This window comes from Lissotriton vulgaris, chromosome 1_1 (assembly GCF_964263255.1).
Source record: "Lissotriton vulgaris chromosome 1_1, aLisVul1.2, whole genome shotgun sequence".
NCBI lineage: Eukaryota > Metazoa > Chordata > Amphibia > Caudata > Salamandridae > Lissotriton > Lissotriton vulgaris.
In genome coordinates, this window is record NC_141685.1 from 1,291,847,710 (window position 1) to 1,291,861,433 (window position 13,724).

General features: G+C 43.0%; 1 protein-coding gene across 1 annotated transcript in view; it reads left to right on the forward strand.

Moving 5' to 3' along the window:
- Positions 1-13,724, forward strand: part of LOC147749018 (pleckstrin homology domain-containing family A member 3-like) — a 157,706-nt gene that overhangs the window by 12,987 nt on the left and 130,995 nt on the right. The gene's annotated exons all lie outside the window — the stretch shown is intronic.

Here is a 13,724-nt window from a genome sequence, read left to right on the forward strand (position 1 = left end):
GCACCTATCCATTCCCCCTTTCACTCATTAATGTATTCATCTATCATCCACTCTTGCACGTATTCATCCTTGCATTTATATATCCACCCATTTACTGATTCATACATGCATCTATCTATTCACCCTTTCACTCATTAATGTATGCATCTATCATCCACTCTTCCATGTATTCCTCCATGCATCTGTACATCCACCCGTTCACGTATTCATATATGCATCTATCCATCCACCCTTTCACTCACTCTCCCACCCACCCTTTCAAGTCTATTATGGGCCTTTGTCTGCGGACCTGCAGACTGAAGAGGCCCATCAAAAACTCTACAGCTGCTGTAGTTGCTACAGCGGTGTATTCACAATGCCCCTGGTGCAGGCACAAAGTGAGATGAGAGGCCTAGTGAAAGAACAGAATTGGGGGTGGCCTTCGGCCTGCATGAAAGCCCATGGGGAAACTGATGAACTTTAATGTAAGCCTCGATGAAGTAAGGTATGAGAGGCCAAGGGGAGCGGGTCAGGGAAGTGCAGCGGAGGGTGAAGTGGTTCAGGCACCGGGTGTAACATAAGGTGTACAGAAAACACAAAGTGCCAAGGAGGAGGTGCATAAGGAGGGAAATCAAATTGAGTTGAAGATGAGCAGGGATATTGGAGCCCTATGAGGCCCAGGAGCGGAGCAGAGAATACAAGGCAGGGGTCATACAGTTCAAGTCAGAGCAAGAGGTCAAGAGGCACAAAAAGCAGCCTGTTACATGTCATTGCTGCGAGTGTACTGGAGCTGCAGAAGCTCGATGTGTGTCTCATGCTTGAAGATAATAAAAGGACCAGGGGAGAACCTGGAAGCCACACGAGCTTATCGAGCTGGCTCAAACTTTGAGCTCTGCTTTATCATTTTGTTGTTCTGCTCTGGGGAAATTAAGATGCAGGCCCCAGTTTTGCATTGACCCTTTCACTGCCAATAAACTGCTCGGAGCAACTTATTTACTGGCTGTGACCTACAGGGTTGTACAGCTGTGTATCTTACTACTATAAAACTGTCTACTTGTCCTTTGGACAAAGTGCAAATTAAAACCTCTAGCCCTCCTAAGAAATCTAGATGTCTCGGGCGTCGGGAGATAGGAATTCCCCACCCCTGATGCAAGGACCCTCGGTGTCAGCGGAAGCACCTCTACTACTAATCTATTGGGATGGTCATCTTTTATAATAGAAAGTAGCCTTGCGATGTACGCATAGATTAGTGATGTTGTGGAAATGTAGCTAGCCCTGTCGCCCCGTGGATGAAGATAGTGATGACATTTGTACGGAGTAAGGAGCAAGACTTTGTACACGATGTTCAGGGCATTGTGATAATGCTGTGCGAAGCTAGATGTAAAACCGATTTAGTTTCATAGAAATTAATCCAACATTGTAGTGCGTACAAATTTATGCAAAAGGTCACAGCTTGGAAATGTTATTTGTGAGGACAATGTAAGAAATAAGCTGCTTCGCTACGTGGGCTTAGCCCGGAAATATAATACAAGGGAAGTGCTTAGTTCACGTACCTACATTTGCTGTCCTTTTGTGAGTCTACTCAGTTCTCCTGTGTAGCATGCTAGGACTGGTGTTCCAGGAGGCTGGCATGCTGTTCCTGTTTGGTGCCTAGATCATACCTCGTGTTGACATGTGCTTCTGGTCTGCAGTCAAGCACTACAGATTCATTTTTAGGTCTCGCCTGATCCAGCGCTGCTCTGGCGAGACATTTAGTAACTGGGTTTTCAAAGTGCTACCCAAATACTTTTGCCGGCCTCCAGCGTGCGGTTACGCGCGCGTGGATGTGCACAGACCATCTGGCTTTCTGTAATGGCTCATTAAGCCTTACAGCGTGTGAATCTCCTCCATTCTCCCACTCCGTCCTCGTCAGCTTCTCTTATTACAAGCTCCCGCGTCGCACGGCATGCTGATTGGATCCATTTCGCAGGGAAGCAACTAAATGAAAGCGAGGTGGGCTGCTAGTGCGTTTATTCGAAACATATGCTGCTTTCACTTTCGTCACGGCGGGCGCTCGCACCACTTTTGAAGCTGGGCTTGTCTTGTTAGGGTTATCACCAGCTTTAACGCAGAACCGCGAATGCTTGGCCTGATCGCCCTGCAGAGGTTTCCTGTTGCATCCTAGGTGAATTGCTGCCCCTGGCTTTGCTTACACGAGAGCTAAAGCAAATGTGCAAACAGTCATTTTCATGTACACATTCCCTAGAATTAGGCGTGTTTGAGCTGCGTCGCCGCAGACTGCTGTTTGCACAATAGGGGCTGAATGGTTCTCTTGTTTAATATCCTGCTCGTGCAGTCTCCTTTGCTTCACCCTTACTTTTTCTTTAGCCGCTGTTCAGAGGCAGTTTAGTTTGGCTCATGGACAACGCTCGTGGTATACAAAATTCATTGTTCCCCAAGCTGCGATAAACAGTAACTTGTTTTTCTTCCCCTTTCATGCTTCGATCTGTTAAAAAGCAAAGAGCCCTTCCATGTCAGAGAAATTCATGTCTCATGATCAGTCGCTTGCAGCGGGACAAACTGACCTTTCAGGTGTGCATACCTGGCTAATTACTTTCTATTTTTTTCTTGCCAGGCCGAGTTATCGATGAATAAACATTGTTAGGGCAGCATTCCATCTGTTCCAATTATAAAACATTAAACATACGGATACCAAATTGTAATCCTAGCTTCTTTTTTTGGATAAACTGCAGTTCCTCGCAGCTCTTTCCACACAGCATAATATTATTTTAGAATTGGATAGTTTAAATGTTTGAATATCATATTATTATTTTAGAATTAGCTTTATTTATTTATTTATTCGGCCAGGTTACTGGTTGAAAAGCCAGGTCTTAATGGCTTTGCGGAAATGAGTGTAGCGAGTTTCCAAACGGAGAGGTTGCCGGAGGGAGTTCCAGAGCTTGGGGCCTAGAAGCGAGAAGGATCTTCCTCCCATCCTTGCTCGGCGTGTTTTGGGGGACACAGAAAAGTCCTTGAGTGGAGGATCTCGGGCATTGAGCCGGCGTGTAGGTTTGCACGAGGTTTTGTAGGTATCTGGGGGCATTACCCCATTTTATTCTATGCATGAGGCTAAGAGTTTTGAATTTGACCCTATTTTCGATTCTTAACCAGTGGAGCGCCTTAAGGTGACCGGACATACGTTCCCTCCTATGGCATTTGCATAGCAGTCTGGCTGCAGCGTTTTGCACCAGTTGGAGGCGTCGCATGAGTGCTTGTGGTGCCCCTAAGTAGAGTACATTACCGTAGTCTAAACGGGAGGTGATTAATGCGTTGACCACAGTCTTTTGTGTGTCGTCCGGGAGCATCCAAATGATTTTTCTGAGCCATCTCAGAATTGTAAAACAGGTGGCTGTGAGGTTGTTGACTTGGGGCTCCATAGTTAGGCCATTGTCAATGGTAATGCCAAGATTACGGACTTGTTGCGACGGGGTTGGTAAGGGGCCCATTTCTGATGGCCAGTGTCTAGGATTCCAGAGGTTTTGGTTTGGACCCACTATTAAGACCTCTGTTTTGCTGCCGTTCAGTTTAAGCATATTAGTGCTCATCCAGGTGGCAATGTTCCTGAGGCCTGTCTGCAGGAGGGAGGGGGAGTCGTGGTCACTATTTGAGAGGGAGAATACGATTTGTGAGTCGTCGGCGTACGTGAACATATTAAGACCAGCTGCTTCAGCGATCTGGGCGAGCAGGTTACATAGAGGTTAAAAAGCAGGGGGCTTAACACTGAGCCTTGTCGCACTCCATAGGGGGAGAGATGGACATTTGATGCCGCGGTGCTGGAGGAGATTTGAAATGTCCTGAGTGTCAGGAAAGATGCAATCCAATCCAGTGCATTTCCTTTAATGCCCATGTTGGAGAGTGAGGCAAGCAGTATGTTGTGGGAGATGGTGTCGAACGCTGCGCTGTGGTCGAGTAAAATCAGTGCATCGGAGTCCCCTTTATCGACCAGGAGGCGGAGATTTTCCATCACTCCGAGCAGTGTTGTCTCCGTCGAGAATCCGGGCGGAAACCCGATTGGGAGGGGTGCAGAATATCATTAACCTCCGCAAACCTTGCGAGGTGTTCATGGACATGTTTCTCCAAGATTTTGGAGAAGACGGGCAGTTGGACGGAAGTTTGCCAGGATTTTCGGATCAGCCGATGGTTTCTTGAGTAGAGGTGAAACCATGGCATGTTTCCAGGATGCTGGGACCTTAGCCCTGGAGAGGGATACGTTCAGAGTTTGGCATATCACGGCAAGTAGTGGGGTGTCCAGGAGTCTTGAGTATTGAGATCGGGAGGGGGTCGGTGGGCGAACCAGATTTAACTTTCCCTAGGATGTCTCGCAGACCCTGAACGTCGAACCCGCGCCACGATGTTAATGGCTCATAGGACAGATGTGGTTGAGAGGAGATGTCCTATATGTTCGGGCCGGGGTCCTGCACCCTCTTAGCTTGAACCTGGTGCTGTTTTAATATATCCTGGTAGATTGTCTCAATCTTCCTTGTAAAATATTTTGCCAGTTCTTCACATTGGAAACTGTTCAGAGGAAGAGGTTTGGCTGATGTATTGGAGCCTGCTAACTCTTTTACGAGGTTAAAAAGAGTTTAGATTTGTTTGTAGCTTCAGAGATAGATTTGGCTCCATAATTGGCTCTAGCCGCGTTACAGGCTCTATGATAAAGCTTGAGCTCGTTTCTGTAGTTCGAGCTGGCTACCGGGGAGTAATCTTTCCTCCAGAGGCATTCTAAGCGTTTGCATTTGGATTTAGCAGCCTTCAGTTAAGTTAAATGTTTGAATAGAATTTTTGCAGCCTTTATTTTCAGAGCTTTTAAATGCATTGCCAAGAAAACACTCCACCTGCCGCATTACAGAAACTTTGTACAGGTGCAGAAATTGAAGAAAACACTCCTTGTACCATTTTTGCTGTTTGCGTAATTAGAATGGAGCAAAATATATTTCCACCATAAACTTATCAAACCAATTTCGCACGATTTTTGACCTGTTTTCATACTACCACGTGGAGAAAATGCCTTTCCCAACTTTTCAAATGTGTTGGACAGGTTTTTGTTTTGAGACCAGATCAATTAGAATACACATCACTTGCAGCACCTGCTAGAGTTGGCTTTGCGCCGTCTTACCACAGCATCTGTACACATAAATATTAGGGCTTTAAATTTTGTAGTTTATCCTCCTTGCCCTCCCCTACCATCTCAACAGCAAGTAAGAGGCAGTGGAGGAGCTAATGGTTATTCCTGTGATGTCGTTAGTAAGAGTGACCACTTCTGCTACCTCTGGCACTTTAGTGAACGTGCACCATGAATAAGATATATATTTTACAATTTTAATGACATTGGTAGCCTCAACACTGAAAAATGAGAATGCTTTTTAATAAAAAAAATCAAAAGCTTTTTAAATATCAAAAAGTAAAGTTCTTGGACTCCTCATTTGAAATGATTTGCAAGCAACACATATGTTGCATATGGTTTCACAATATACTTCCTTGAGTTTTGCCCTGCTGAAAAAATCTTTAATAAAACTTGGATTTGGAAAAAATAGGGTGTGCGCCACATTATATACTATAAGCTGCAAAAATGATGCAAATGTATTTAGCCTTTTTTGCCAGCAGTGCACAGTTTCTGTAATAGTAAGGTCTAAATATAACTGCAAAAAGACTCATTCCTCTGCATAAAAAAATTGAGTCGAACACTTTTCAATTGTTAATGAGTTCATATTCATTTGCAAGCGTCAAAAGGGGGATATAAGTAGAGCGAAAACTGAGTCCAAACTGCACTTAAGGCACTTCTCGACCAAGGAGAAAGTTAAACACACATAATCTTCCTGTGGGACTTGCTTGAGCCAACTGCATCCTATCAGGCCTTCCTCTCCCCTCCACAGTTTAACACCCAAATTCAGCAATAAGCAACTTATAGATGGCCAGTCAACCTTTGTGAAAGGCACTCCGGTGCGCAGAAACCAGAGTTGCCATATTTTTTGTAACTTTTGATCCGTTTGAGCTACAATGTTTTTTAATCTACATATTATGAAGCAGATGATGAATTGCGTGACAAATCAAGATATATAAGTTCAGACTACCAGTTGTACAAAAAATGCACTTTAACCCCTTCCAGGCTCATGACGAGCTGGGCTCGTCATGGTGTAGCCTCCTCGCACGCTGATGACGAGCCCAGCTCGTCATGTAACATAGAGTTCACAGATTCCCAGCACAGGAGGGGAAAAGCCATAGCAGCCAAGGTGTTAAATAAGTACTTCTCAATGTAGTGCTGTAATGTATCTATTAGTGTCAAAGCTTCTTTGTTAAAGAAATGCACTTTTTTTTAATTTTGAAAGGCACTTTATCATATTTTCATTAAACAGCACTGAAGCCCTCCCTTGGGTGTGTGTTGCCTTTCACCAATGACACGTGAAGCAACAGTAGATGTTACAGCACCCAGGATAACGTGCTGCATGGCTTAATACTTATAAGGTCCCAAAAGCGAGACCTGTTGGCTATGTCAATGCTTGTTTGACCTACGTTCCCAGCAAGGTGGACAGTGCTGTGTTACACACAACTTGAACATGTAGGAAATACTCTTCCCGTCTACATTGCAGATGTTCAAAATATTAGGGCTTCCAGCCATTTCATGAATGGGGCATCTTTCCGCGCTACCTTCCCAGGCAAACTGACTTTATCAGTTATTACGCACAGCTTAGGTGTGGGTATTTTGATATTTATTAATGCCCAAGGTGTACTGGCGCCATAGAAAAATGGGAATATTTTATAATCATGTTGAGGTTGAATGAAAGGGCCACGTCCTCTATGTGTGTGTCTTCCTTTGCCAGCCTCAGAGACTGCAAGTTGACCAGAAACTTGGGACTGTGGAATAATGCGTCACAAGGAGCAAAAAGTCCAGCAGGATCACAAAGTCTGTTAGATTTTCAGTATACCTTGATGGGATACACTTGCAGACAGAACGTAGATGGGAATCATTTACATACTATTTATTGTGAAACCTTTACATGACTTAATACAATATGGAACAACCACGCTACAGTGAGTGCACAAAGCCTACTTTCCTACTCCAAGGCCCCATTTTGATGTTATGGGAGCACTGGTTTTGTGCAGTGATAACGATCCTCACGATCTGTATAAGTGGTTAATTTCCTCTACCCATGCACATCTTTTTACTCCTCTAGTTTGTGTTGTGAGTTTCTCAGAGCAATGAGTGATCAAACATAATCGTTGCCCTCCTATGGAATTAGGGTCTTTAAACTGTGAAACAAAACCCTCATTCCATTGTTGGATGAATGCTCTAGAGCTGGGTTTCATAGACAAGTTTGTACTGCATGAAGTTGAAAGTGCTTTCAGCCTTGGAAGATTAATCTCTAACTCGGATTTAGGGAGGGTAAGAAAGGATCATACAGTTCATTGACTAGGTTAAAATTCCGAATTTCAGTTTGCACAGCAATACAAGCACTGAATTCCATACCCTGACTAAGCTGTGACCGTACCAAGTCCAGCATGTTTGTTTAATTTTATTTTGCACCGCTAATTGTTTGTGCTGACAAATGCATTTAGTGGACTCATTTATTATTTGTTTAACATTGTTGTATAGAATGTTTTTGCATTGAAGTTGTAGTCTTTTTTTTTTTTTGAGGAAAGATTGGTTCTTGGTGCAAAAAAGTAAAATACACCCTGCTCGAATACAGGAGCTTATTGTCTACTGTCTGAGTCATACAGCCTCTAAACTTACAGCGGGATGTGCTATTTTATGCCTAGCAGAAAAATCTTGAAAGGTTTCCTTCATAGCCTGCTTTTACTATTGCAGAGAGAGACCCCAACGTTCCTTCTCCTTTGATTAGACGGGAGCTTGTTGTAATTTTTAGGTCGAAGCCTACCATACAGCGCAGCTGTCTGGTTTGCTGACGACATCTTGGGGACATTCGGTAAGCTTCCCTGAGAATGCATTCTTCCCATTGCTTACTGTTGACTTTGCGGTTTGCTTGCTTTCTGTTTTATGGCTTTATTTCTTTTACGTAGTACAGCTTGACTTCGTCCCATCCTTTGCCCAAATAATATTTATTCTTCCACCAGTACTACATTTCTGTAAACAGGCCTATAAATCTTGTTCATATTTTGGTACATTTGCTGTGCATTCTAAGACGGAGGTCGAAAGTCAGGGACTTCTCTTCCAGGGAGCTTGGTTTTTACCTTCTTTTCTCTGACTTCAAAGTGAGAGGATTTATGTGACCATCATGCGGACTACTCTGGGTATGCAGTACGATGTGAGTTTTTTCTAGCACAAAACAAAATGTAAATGTCTGTAAATTACCTGTGCAGAGATTTCAGAATATGGAAAGCATAATGAAGCACATTTTTTTGGTAATTTCCGAAGTGTGGTGGAAAGGAATATTTTGATGCGATCAAAACAAATCAGTACTCTAGGTAATGATATTTCCACACATCCTTTGTGCACTGTATACATTTATCAGTAAAACTACGTCTGTACAAATGTAATGGCCATTTCAATTGAAGATGTGTTCTCTCTAATGGCAGTGTGCTACCACACCCACATACTCCACCTTACCCCACTCCACTCTAATATGCACCACTCCACTGTACTGTGCACCACTCCACTCTTCTTTACTCCATGCCCCTCTACTCTACAACACTCTACTCTATGCCAATGCACTCCACCCTACACTACTCTACTATGCACAACTAAAGTCTCCGCCAATCGACTGAGCCACTCTAATCTGCTCTGCACCACTGCACTCTGACACTACTGTATGCCACTGCACTTTACACCATCTCACTCAACTCTAAAACAATCTACTCTATGCTGCACTATTCAACTCATCATCAAACAACTCTACACCCCTCTAAGCCACTACAATCTACCCTGCGCCACTTCACTGCACACTACGCTACTTTACTCTACACTGATGCACTCTACACCACTTTACTCAAAACCAACAGACCCTTCACCACTGCACTCTATGCTAATTTCCTCTGCACCACGCCACTATACTCTACTCTTAACCACTCCACTGTACATTACTATACTTTACTCTGCAGCACACTACGCCACTGTACTCTGTTCTACACCATTGCACTTTACTTTACGCTGCAGCACTCTATGCTACTGCACTCTACACCAATGCACGCAACACCACTCTATTCTGAGACACTGCACCCTCTGCCACTCTACTCTGCACCACTGCACTCTGCCACTGCACCACTATTGCGCTCTAAACCACTATATTGTGCTCTACGCCATTATACTTTATGCCACTACACTTTACGCCACTACGCTCAACACCACTCTAATCTACAGTGCACCACTTCACTCTGCCACTACACTCTGCCACTTCACTCTACGCCTCTCTACTCTATACCACTCTCCTATACACTGAGTCACTGCACTTAATGCCCCTGCACTCTACACCAGTGCATTTTATGCCACTACACTCTACGCCCCTTTAACTCTGCATCACTGTGTAAACCATTCTAATCTATTCTGCCCCAGTGCACTCCATGCTACTGCACTTTACTCCGCCACTGCATTCTATGCCACTCTACACATCTGCACTCTACCCTGCACCACTTCACTTCATTCTACTCTGAAATAATGTACTCTAGTCACTGCACTCTACACCACTTTGCTCACTCCACTCTGCCATTGCACTCTACGCCATTGGACTCTATCCCGCTTTACTCAAATACAGTGCTCTCTATGCAATCTACTCTGCACCACTGTACTTTATGCCATTCTACGACATTTAACTCTGCCACACTCCACTCTGACGATATACTCCATTAAACTCTACTGACACTCAACTCTGCTCTGTGCCACTCCACTCTGTGCAACTCATCGACACTACTCCACTCTGAAGCTCGACACAACTCCTTCTGTGCCACTCAATGCCACTGTACTCCACTCTATTATACAACACACTACTCCACTCTACTGCTCCACTCTACGCCACTTCAGTCTGGCACTTTATGCCACTCCACTCTACAACACTCTACTTCACTCTGCCATTTAACTCTCCTACACTGCTCCACTCTATGCCACTCCACTCTACAACCATCTACTCCTCTCTGCATCACTCTACTGTATAACGCTCTTCTCCACTTAATGCCGCTCCACTTCATGACTCTCTATGTCACTCCACAAAACTCTACTCCACTCTGACATTCTACTTCACACCCTTCCACTTTGACACTCTACTCCCTCCAGGATACTCCATAACACTCTATTCCACTCCGCTCTTTGACACTCTACTTCATTCAGCTCAACTCTACATCACTCTGTCACTCCACTCTCCTCTACCTTATTAATTTTGAGGCATCTGAACAGCAGCCGCGCTGGTGTGAAACATTGCATAGGTGAGGCCTATTGACTGTGTCAAAGTTTTTTCATAAAGTGTGCTTGTGTTGCTGAACTGTTTATTTGATTCTTACTCTTTTCCAGCAGTTCAGGTACCTAAGCAGTCCATTCACTATGTGACTATCTGTTCAAAGACTGCGTTTAAATGATTGAAAAAAATGTTTGGAATCTATGTTGGACCCGAGTATATCCTTGGCGCTCCAAATAAACGTAATCTTGGCAAGAGGCTTGTTTGCCTCAGAAACAGTTGAAACGTTAAACAAATTTCTCATCACATAAATTATTTTATTGTGTATCTAGAGCATATCTCGGCAGATACAGACAACCGTAACCACTTGTTTGTAAATTGCGAAGTTTTAAATAGTTTAACAAGTATTTGAAGTTATTGTTATGTGATCAAATGAAATTATTGTAAAGCTTGCAAGAGTATGTAGTAAAACATTTAAAGCAAGAAGCAGGATCTCAATCCTTGTTATTTAGTATCTAAATAGCAGGTATGAAATTAGGCAGCATACTTTATTTCCTAATCTGACTTTTGCTAATAGATGAACCCTTTTGTGCCCAGATTTCTCTGGCTACCTAAATACATGTTGCTTTTAGAAAATGTGTTGATTTACAGAATTGGGTTAAACCGCCAGCTTTATATTTAAACTTCTAACAATAAATGCTGCACCATTTACAGGATGTTTTACTTTTCCTGCTAGGTGGGTGGTTACCATATAGTGTTGTTCCCTCATCAGAATTGCCCCCTTCATTCAAACTTTTTTTAGGTCAAGCCTGGGTAGCCATGCGCTACGAGGAATGCTGTATTCAGGTAGGACCTTGAAGCTCCACCCATTTCCCGTCCATCTTTTCAATTGGCTCCTCTGACTTTCCTTTCTAAATCGTTGCTTTTGATTCATGAATAGGCTTAGTACTCACTCCTTGGTACTGCCTTGTATGAATGTGTAACCTCTCATGAGAACTTGACTTTTTACTTGTGTTGTTACACGGTCTGCTTTATCTAGTTTGTGAGCACTATTTTCTTTAATGATTTCCCCCTATTCCACCCACAACATGCTTTCATACAACGCAGCATGCTGCCCCCTTTTATATTTTAATTAGTAATGGCGGTCCGATTTAATCGTGGCAGCGCTTCTATATTTATTTACTTAGGCAGCGTCGTCTGCTTTAAGTATAGCAGCTGTGCTTCTTTATTTATTTAATTTGCCAGTGTGGTCCACTTTAACTATAGCGGCCACGCTTCTTTATTTATTGTAGTTGCCAGGGCGGTCCGCTTTAACTTTAGCGGGAACGCTGTGAAATCTTTTTTTTGTTGAGTGAAAGTGCCCATACCATGCTTTCACTTTAAAAGTGTCCATGCTGCTTTCTTTATACGCTGCTCGCCGTATTCAGGTTACAGCAAGCCGTGTCTAAACAAAAGGGCGATGCTGCCATTAAAGTGAAAGACGGTATGGGGATGGGGCGCTTTTACAAAAACAAAATGTTTTTGAACTTCACAAACAAATGTGTTTATTTGATGAAAGCACCCCATTTCACTTTAATGGTCTCTGCACCCCTTTCTTTAGACCTGGTTCGCTGTAACCTGAATACAGCGGGCAGCATCTGAAGAAAGGGGCGAGCACAGTATTAAAGTGGTCTCGCATTTGCGAGAGTTTGAGCTATTGGTATTAGAAATGACAATGCCTTTTATGTATGTGTTGATTTTGCAAAACACATAAATATAAGGTATTGTCATTTACAATGCCAATAGCTCAAACTCCAGCAAGTGCAAGACCCATTGCATTGCAAATGCTTGTTTTTTTTGCTGTAGAGTTTACATTTACTCTTCATTCATCCATTTGTACTACAAATATATCTCTTGCATGCGCACAAACTAAAGAATACTGAGGATTTGGTCTTTTCAAACCTTCAGACAATAAATATTGAGGCAGCTCCAATTTTAGTGAATTTTAACAAATCCAGTGAATATGTTTATTAACCCTGAAGCCAGAACAGGGTTTAAATATACAGATGCGTGAGGTCAAGTTTTTTAAAATTCAGTTACAATCACAAAAATGCTGTGGCTAGTGTTTGATTCAATAATTATCTGTGGAAGTTGAAATCTTGCATTCATTAAGGAAACCTCATAGACATAGGGCGGAATTAAATACAAAACGATCTATTCTATGTAAAGTCAACTGGTGATAACGAGTAGTACAAGCTACAAACTATTCAATGTCGAGCATGAATTACCAATTTTTTTTATACATTTCAAAGACAATTTTTATCCCCCAGCATTTGACGTGGTTTCACCACATAATGCTCTTTGAGGTTGAGCTGTGACTTTCTTACAGTTTTGATTCCAATTCCCCCCCACTTGCCAGTTTCTATAATGGTGTACCTTTCTTGGGCATCCCTGGTTTTAGTCCCAGTAATCTGGTGCCATGTGGAAATTCAGATCCTGGCAAGGGTAAAGTACTTCAGGAGCAGATGAGAACTGAACAGAGGGATAATTCTGAAAAGTGGTTCTGACCCAAACGTCTGTTCCAGAAGGGGAAACTCCAGGAAGTGGTGGCGTCTTTCACTGATCCACAAGGTTAAGGACTCGGAATGTTGCAGTTTGGTTTGCCCCACCTCAGCCTAGCACGCTTTTAGTGAGGCTGGGCCTGCATCTCCAAGTTCATATTGGTGAGGTTTAGGTAGCTGCCCCGACCAATTAAGTATTCACAATGGTTGGGGTTTTGGCTGCACCCACAGGTTCAAGGTTGGGGTAATGAATTGCATTCACCTCGATGGAGACTAGTAGGTAAACAAAGAAATGAACAGTGGAAAAAAGCAAACATCGTGACATTGGTTTACTAATTGCTTTTGGTCTGACTTGCTTTAACTTGCCTAAACTCTTTTCATATGGGAATTTTGCAAATATATGAGGTCTTGTGTAGTGTTTAGGTTTTGTGATCCTTCTTTGGTGGTGATATATGCGCATGATGCCTCATCAATGAATCCCACAGAGTGCTTTGGGGGAAAAACAAACATTCCTAAACGGGAAGTTAAAAAAAAAAAGTTGAGAGATCTGCCATGTTAGGAAATGTGAATGCTTTATTAAGAAGTCATGTCCTGCAATCTTATAATAATTGGGGAATAGCTGATAATCTAAAGTTAATGGATGCTATTCTACGTTTCCTCCAACATAGCTGCCATGGTGATCCATTCCTGTGATGATAGGGCAGGCCGCCACTGTGCCAAGAATACTACCTGCAGACAACAAGGTGGTTGCTCATCTTCATTAAAAGCATTGTCACAGTACAGGTCTTGACTTCTGTTGTGCACAGCCACCATGATGGAACGGGCAGCT